Source organism: Nyctibius grandis, chromosome 8 (assembly GCF_013368605.1).
Source record: "Nyctibius grandis isolate bNycGra1 chromosome 8, bNycGra1.pri, whole genome shotgun sequence".
In the NCBI taxonomy this organism is placed as follows: Eukaryota; Metazoa; Chordata; class Aves; order Nyctibiiformes; family Nyctibiidae; genus Nyctibius; species Nyctibius grandis.
In genome coordinates this window covers 5,656,313-5,664,758 of record NC_090665.1, presented here as the reverse complement: position 1 = coordinate 5,664,758, position 8,446 = coordinate 5,656,313, and the positions used below count along the sequence as shown (strand labels likewise).

General features: G+C 48.6%; 1 protein-coding gene across 2 annotated transcripts in view; it reads left to right on the top strand.

Annotated features, from left to right (window-relative positions):
* Window positions 1-1,075: 1,075 nt before the first annotated feature.
* The window catches only part of PLD1 (phospholipase D1), a 67,167-nt gene continuing 59,796 nt past the window's right edge, over window positions 1,076-8,446 (top strand). For both annotated transcript variants that reach the window (XM_068405771.1, XM_068405770.1), the window contains exon 1: window positions 1,076-1,185. The gene's annotated coding sequence lies outside the window, so the exon portion shown is untranslated. The remainder of the gene's footprint in view (window positions 1,186-8,446) is intronic.

Genomic DNA, 8,446 nt, shown 5'->3' with positions numbered 1-8,446 from the left:
GGGGCAGGGTCTGCTCTGTGCTAGCACTGACCAAAGTTGGATTATTTATCTCAGGGAGATTCGAGGACCATGGTTCAGTTCCTCACTGCTCTAAAAAAAAAAAAATCCTTTAAGGAAACAAAATATCATAACACCCATATTGAAATCTTGCTGTAGATATAGAAGGGGAGACGCTGAATTCCCTGGAAGAAGTCACCCAGATGTGCCCTGCGCAGCTGTGGCAGTGGAGGTTGTAGTACTGCAGACAGGTTTCAGGCATTTTACCAGCGTGCCAGTGTGCAAGACTCTGTTATAGCTGTTTAACGTATGGAGGATTTTTGCTTCTCCGCTTGCCGGTTCAACGCTCAAAGCAAGCTTCAAAGCACAAAAATTTTCTCTCTCATGCTAAAAAATCTGCTTCTTTGCATATTAAAAAGGGCGTATGGGAAGTAACATGGATAAGGCAGACGAGTACTGCTCAGATACAAACAATATGTGACCATAATTATTGGGTTGTCTTATGCTAAAAATAACCTTGCATGTGTACTTAATGCATTGTTAATGCACACTGACTTTTTTCGTTTGTTCCCCTCGCCAAATGTGATTTCTTGGCGGTGGTTGGGGAGAACTGACTTCTCCCTGTCGAAGTAATGGGGCTTCTGTGAGAAGAGTAAGTACAAAAGGGGACAACTGGTTCTCCCTGTGACAGCTGCCTTTGCATGAGAGCGGAGCAAATCACTTCGACCCCCTCATATTTGCAGGGCTGTGAAGTTGAAATAAAAAAGCAGACTTTCTCCTCACCGGTAATGGATCATTTCTTAATTATTATTTTTTTTTCCCCTCTAATAAGAAGTGCCCACCAGAAAAAAAGTGGCAGAACCCATCAAACCACCCTGCCCTTTCCCTCCACCCTCCCTCACAACCCTCTCCTTCACTCGCGGAGGAGTGGTTTCCCCTTAATTAGCAAGTGCTCATAGGCTGGAGTGCCTTGTGGGCTGGGTCGGGCTTCGCTGAGCCCGTGGGGAGCCAGCCTGGATGGGAGCTGGGAGCGAGGGGCCGGGAGCGGCAGCGGGGCCGGGCGGTGCCGGAGCGGGGCGGCTCCTCGGGGGCGGCTCCTCCGGCCGCGGGGCCGCCGCTGCGGTGGGAAAACGCCTGTTTGCTGGTTGTAAGAGCACCATGAGGCACCCGCTTCCCCGGGGGCAGGAGGTCGGTAGAGAAAGACCCGGAGTTGGCGGCGGTTTGCGGAGCGGTTCGGTTCGGGGGGGGCGGGATGCGCTCCCCGGGCTGCCCCGGCTGGGGAGCGGGGGGGGGACGCCTGGCTTTGGGGCGGGTTTGGGGGAGAAGGCGGCAGATACTTAAGCACAGGACGCTTATTTTTCAAGTTAATTCCCTGCTTGGGCTCCTTGCTGAGACTGGGCAGCAAAACTTTTCCGACGGGAGGTGTTTGTCAGCCCTGCGGGACGTGCTTGGGATGACTTACTGGTTTATCATGGTTTGAAATGGGTGGGTTTGGACCCAGCGAGGCTGCTGAGCCGTGCATCCGGCTGGGGTCAGCCGTGGTGGGGCGGCTCTGGATCGGGGCATTCGGAGATGGGAGCTTTATGTTTGCTGTGAACTTCAGCGTTTCTGAGATGTGTTTGGCTGGTGCGTCTCCAGCGCTGGTGACATTGCGTCTCTGCCCTGTCCCATTGAGCAGCCGCCGGTTCGGGACGTGGGGAAAAACCTGAGAGTTTCCCAACGTGCTGGCAGCTGGGTGACACAACCTGTTCTGCCGAGCTGCCCGCTCGTGCGATGAAAGCCTTTGCTGCCTGGTGCTGTTTTTCTTTATCTGGCCTGATGCTCTCCCTTGGTATAGGGGGCTGCTCTTTGGAAACCTTCAGCCCTGAAACACCTCGGATCTGGCCTGGGCAATGATTCAAGCCGGTGCAGCTCCGTTGACTTTGGGAGTGTTTCACCTGCGCGGCCAGGGCTGACACGGGCTCTCTGTACACAGCAGGACAATACGTATTATGTGCCCAGGTCTGTGTGGTCTCCAGATCCCTCCTTTAAGTAAATCTCCATGATGCCTCTGAAGCCAGTAGAGTTACGTGGCTGTTTGGGGGACAGACACTGATGGTTCAGTTGGGTGGCTGAAGCTCTGCTGGTTTGACATTCAGTTGAAGATCGTAAGTAATGGGATGGCACGGCGAGGCTGGTGCGTCCATGGCTGCTGGGACAAATGCTCTCTGTTTGTGTGCAGCGTTGTGTTTCGTAGCTGCCTGTGTTTGCAGCTCGGGGGGATGGGAACTCTGTTTCAAGTGTCTTTAATCACTCAAGAATTCATGTTTTCCTTCCCATGGCATCTCTGGCATCTGATAGCGTGAGCTCATGCCAGAGGCTTGCAGGTAACTGGGAAACTTCGTTTCTGACCGCCTCTTCTCATGATGCTCACAGGAGTGCTTAGCTTTGTGGCTTGAGTATCGCAGCCAAATCCTGCCCAGCTTTGCCAGAAGTTGGGAAGCTACAAGTTTAAGCCCCTGGGCCCTGCGCTACCCTTCCTTTTCAGCTTGTCCTCGGTCTGCACTGTTATTTACTGTGAATATGCAGAAAGCCCCTTCCTTCAGGGTGAATGTTACTGTGTGGTGCTGAGTGCTGCCCAAGGATGCTGGGATCCCTGATCCCTGCTTAGGGGATGGGCGCTGAGCACGGCTGTGGGATGGTGGCCGCCAGCCCCCTCTGTGAACTGCCCTGCGCTCACCGGCAGCTGAAAAGGGGCCCTTCCTGCTCTCCTGTTGCTGTGAGATACCACCAAACCTGTAAAATCAAGGTGGTTTTTTTTTGCAGTGGGGAAGTGTGTCTGGCCTTCCCCGGAGCTGGGGGTGCAGCACGGGAGAGACCTGCGGTGTCTGTACCACCACAGCATCCCCATTGCCCATCTTTGTGCAGGGTTTAGGTGGCCGGGGGGGCTGAGCCCCAGGCTGGGTCAGAGCGTCCTGGCTGTGCATGAGGTAGAGAGTTGAGAAACACAGATCCCTCTCCATTAAAATGTACAGAGATTCCTGTAGGCTGTGGTTCAGCACATAGGGAATCAGCCCGATGATTACTTCTGCAGCCAGGAACTACTGTAAATGGAAGTTTATCAAGAGGCGTATGTCTGTTTAATTTTTTTTTGCCAAGATTTAACTTTCCTACTTAGAGAAGATCAAAGGGTCTCACTTAAATACCCATTTGCACATTTAATTTTGTCCAGATACATAACATCCTCCTTTTCAGGATTATTGAAAAGTAGTGTTGAGGCTCTGGTCTTACTGGAAAAGACTTAATCGAGTGACTTCTCCTGGGGGCTACGATGCTCTTCCTATTTTGAGAGGCTTGAACTCCTGCCACAAATAATGCTGGTGCTGGCAGGTGTCTCCTGAGCCCTCACAGCTGAGGAGGAGTTTGTTGGGATCAGAATTGCAGCTTCTTTAAACTGCCGCAGATGATACTGTTTTACGTATATATAAATAAAACTGTAAGTGCTAGGTGGGTAATCTTGGCTGGTGAAATCACTCTTTCATGAAGCAGGGTGAAATCCCATGCCTCACCTCGAAATTTTCTTAATAGTATCAAAGTGTAAAGGCTTGTGTCAATGTGATATTGTTATTGCCTGTAATTTATGGAGTGCTCTTTAGACTGCAGGTGTGTATGCAGTAAAGGAAAGATCCTGTGTTTACAGTGGTTCTGCTCTCGAGCAGCGATTTGAGAAATCTCTTCCTTGATAAACCATGCAAAGAAGTGCAGTTGTGTCTCCTCTACGTGTTGGTTATGAACTCAGCTTGGGTTTTTGCAGTTATTCCTTCTCTGGTAATTGATTTAAAGCAAGTTAGCAAATCTTCAGGGAAAGAAATATCAGGGGAATGCACTTACAGCCAGTGTTGCCACATATTTTATTCCCTTGGAGTGAAATCATGAAGAAGATATCGGTTATTAATGTTCACACAGGCTTCTAGATTTATCTTCTCTGTCTCTACCTAATGAACATGCCAAAGGAGAAACCCAGTCTCTGAAATAACTGAAGCCCCGCAGTGCTGCGGCAAGCCGTCACGCTCTGGTATGAGAAGCTCCCTTCTCCTTTTGCCTTCCTTGGAAACAGGTGGTTCCTCAATTTCACATTGAAACAGCTATTTTGTAGCAAGTTGTTTCAAAAACAATAACAAAAAAAAAAAAAGTTTGGGAAGGAGCTTTGTACAGTGACCCTGAATCTGTGTATAATAGAGCAGAGGAAGCGATTTGATTTTTTTCTGGGTATTTAGTTGCTGGAGTGTCTGATGTCAGTAAGCACTTGGTCTTAGCTGAGGCTGAGGAGGGCGAGAGCGAACATTTCGTGCCTTTTCCTCCTATTGTCTGGCTGACAATTGATGATGTGTTTTTTAGCTTGCTCTCACATGCCCTGTACCCTGGAAACTCTCCTGCAGGCATCAGGATTGACTCAGTCACGGCCACATGTCCGACAGAAGTTGCAGTTGGGTTCTTTTTTTCTTTCCCTTCACAAAACCTTGGCCAGCCTTTATTTTTTTCCAAAAAGAAGGTTTTTTTGGTCCTTATTCAGGTGCTGCTTGCCGTGCTTTTTCTGCACTCTGAGGTGTGGGATGTGTGAGTAGCTGGCACGTAGCCTGGCTTCTCTGCAGCCAGCTATGTGGGGCCAGACCTCAGCCCTGCTGAGCTGCACGATGGTGATACGTATATATTATATTATCAATTTTATTTTTCTGTTTGTTTATATATATATATAAAAAAATATATAATTTTTTAACAGACATTTAGCCAGGTGCCCCTGCCCTGCCACTCACTTTCATGGACTCGTGAGCATCTGCCAGATGCACATACCAACTCCACATGTGCAGACACCCTGGAAAGCAGAGGGTGATGGAGTGATTGGGGTGGGGGGGAAAAGCTCTGCTTGCCAGGTTTTCTTTCCAAAATATTTGCCATGCTGCTTCCCCACCTGCTTGGCACAGCTGTGATCCTTGGGGCAGGGGACACACACCCTTATCCTGGCTCCTGTGCCTGAGGGGAGCAAACAGGAGAGAAACATGTGGATTTGTAGATCGTGAATTTTATATATATATATATATTTGTGTCTTCAGGATTCAGAGTTTTCTCTGTTTCCGTGCAATAATAGTGGGAGGTATCTGATCGATGGGGTTGGCATCGCGTGCCATTGTCACTGCCCTGAGCACGTTGCGTATCCCTCGCTCCTCGTGCCCACGCGCTGCGACGGCATTTAGTTCATTCTAGATGCTTAAAGCAGATAAACACCACCACAACCTGGGGGTTTACGTAAGGAAGCGGGAGCGGGGCTTGTGCCTGTCAGACGGCTCGCCTGCGCTGGGGTGCTGCGTCCCCCGGGCACCCATCTGCTGGTGTGGGAAAGGGGGGGAGAAGCTGTCTGGTGGCTGCTGCTCCCATGTCGGAGAGCTGGGACCCCAAAAGGAGCTGGGACGGTGCCCGGCACCCCCCCAGCACATGATGCCTCCTCACCAGGGGAGGAGAAGAAGCCACACGCCTTGGCAGGGAGGCAAATTTTGCCTCTGAGAAGAAAAACTTGTAATTTAAAAGCAGCTCTGGCTCACATGAGTCTAAACAGACACCAGTGAGGTAAAACTTGCTAAAAAGGGGTCAGGGAGGGGGATGGAACAACTACCAGAGGGCCCTGGTGCCGCTGTGGCAGCAAGCGTGGTGTGCCGGCGTGGCAGGCGTGGTGACAACACAGCGTGTGGTCAGGGTTTGTTGCCAAAAAGGAGTGCAGGTTTTTAATATTGAGATATCACCTCAAGATAGCAATCTTATCGGGCTAATGTGCTTGCTTTGTTGACAAGAAAACGTGTCCGAGAGTGGGGCTGGGTGGGAATGGAGCTGGCAGTGTCCCCTTGGCATGTGTCTGCTCGACTGCACCGGGTCGGCACGGAAGGTGGTGTAGGCCTCATGCAGCGTTTACACCTCTGTGCTCTTTTAATCGTGTTTCTGCGACTGTTTTCCCTTAAAACTTCCCCTTTGCATTCTAGGGATGCAGCATTGACCATATTGAGCTCCAGCAAACAAAATTGTGCTTCACCTCTAGTAGGATTTGACAGCAAAGTAGCCTGTTTGCGTTAGTTAGCGTAATAACACTGTCTCTTCCTCCTCTGTTCCCCCTTTTTCTGGCAGAGAAAACAGATAAAATAAGAAATGGTTCTCTGCCCTAAGGAACTGACTGTCTAGGGAGAAAGACTGTAATAAAAAAGCAGTGTGAAAAGTGATGGGGTGGGCATTTTGCAGAAGAGAAAGAGCATCCCTCCACGGCACACCCTGGAGTGGGGTACGGGGACCCTCCGAGAGAGGAGGTGCAGAGCTGAGGGTGAGAAACCTCGTCACTGTTTGCAGGTTTACTCAACAGAAAGAGACTTTTCCCCTGGGTTTGGGGTCTGTTTATGCTATACTGATAGCAGCAAATATTCAGAATATTCATGGTGTTGGGAGTTACTTTTCTGGTTTACACCTCTGTTGGTGGAAGAATTAAATTGGCATTTCCTTGATTGCATTTTTCAGGCCAAGCTGTGAAGGGGCCCGATTCCCATCTTAGATTTCTAGTTCTGCCAGTGCAATGAGCCCTCGCACAAGGACTTTTTTGGTGAAATAAGATAAACCCGCTGATAGGCACCCAGTGCTCTCCTGGGCTCCCCTCAAAAAATCCTCATTTTTTGCTTTTCCCTCCGATCTGTATTTCCCCACCCAGAACACAGCCCTGGCCTGAGCACACACCACTAGCTTGGGTCGGATGCACCTCACAGCCAGCATCAGCTGGGCTGACTCTTGCTGGCAGCCTCCAGAGATCCCCGGGGTTAAAATAAATCAGCAAGAATAATTAATTGCACAGTTCCAACACTGTAAGTAACCTGGGGTGTTGTGACCAAGACAGCGCATCGTTAACTGCACCCCACTGCCTGGCTAAAGGTAAGGCTAAACAGCCTCGCTGTTTTTTTTTTTTTAATTTAAAAAATAAGTTTTCTCTTCCTCAACAAACTTTGAATGTGACACATGAGGTAAAACAAGTGGGTATTTTGGGCCTGCATTTTCTCTTTTAATTCAAGTAAAATGCGGTTACGTGATGCAGTTGGCTTTTCCGCGTGAAGAGCACAAATCTGCCTTGTTTGGTGTTTTCTTGGGTGCGGTGAGAAGCACCCGTGGGTGCTGGGGTCTCCCGGGAAGCTCAGCAGTCACAGCTAAGGGGCTGCTGAAACAATTTAGAGAGCAGGCAGTGCATCATGTAGTCTTTTCAGAAAAAAATGCTTTGGTCTCTCATTCCTCTCTTTCTAAATGTCTATTTATGTAGTCCCCATGAGATGCTCTGAAGTGTATTTTTCCATGACAGGTTTCCTGCAAATCGATTTTTTTTTTTTTTTTTTTTTTTTTCTCTTTTGGAAGTGACCCACCCAGCGTTAAGTCTTACCAAGAAAGAATAGTAGATGACTCATGGTGCCTTTGAAATTTCTGTGGTTAGACCTGATCCCGCTGAGTTTTGGCAGCAATTATGGCAAACGAGCCATTTTGTTCAGTGGGAGAAAGAACCAGCGAGATGGGAACTGCTGCCTGAGCCCGTTGAGGAATTTTTCTCTCCCAAAGCTGTTGCTTTTCTTTCTGCCAAACAGCTTTTTTTGTACATGTAGAAAACTGTCTGCAGGCACCTTTCTGAGCAGCACTGCTCCAGAAACTTGTGGCAGTTGAGGGGAAAAATAATATTTAATTTTTGGCTCATCGTGTGCAGCTGCCCATCTTGCGCTGAGGTCTGCAGGGTTAAGCTTGTAAGTCGTAACCTTCACGCTTTGATTTCCTCCAGGAACGTGTAGAAAAATACTGAACAGGAGTTTTCACAAAATGGAAAAGGGCTGCAGGGCATCTCTGGCTTGTCCAGACACTGCCTTGCTTGTGAGGTGTTGTAGGTCTGGGTACGTGCGTAGGGGAGAGGAGCGAGGAGGCAGCTGAAGCTTGATTTGAGTTCAGACGTGAACATCATCTTTCACTGCCTGCCATCAGCACACTTCTGTGCTGGCTTGATGGAGGCATTTTATTTCCCCTCTGGGAAAAGAGGGAAAAAAAAAAAAAATCTAGATTTAAGGCATCTATTTTGTTCTAAGGAAGCTGTCAGTATTGTCGATGTGTGTAAATGAGCTATTTTGCATAAATTTGCAGGTGTTTAGTTGTATTTAAGCAAGAAACATGGGCGAGCTATTCTGTTTCTGTGAGTTACTTCTTTATAATGAGCAGTTTTCTATTGAATTTGCCTGGGTTTGATCTTAGTTCAGGCGGTACCAATCAGAAACCTCAGCCATCACTCCAGAGTTATTTGTGAAATCAGAACCGAACGTCTGTAATTATTTGCTCATCCTTAATTCTCATAATGAATTAAATGCTGCTTAGTGTGGAAAAACTAACTTTTCACTAACTGAAGTACCCCATGTCCTGAGTG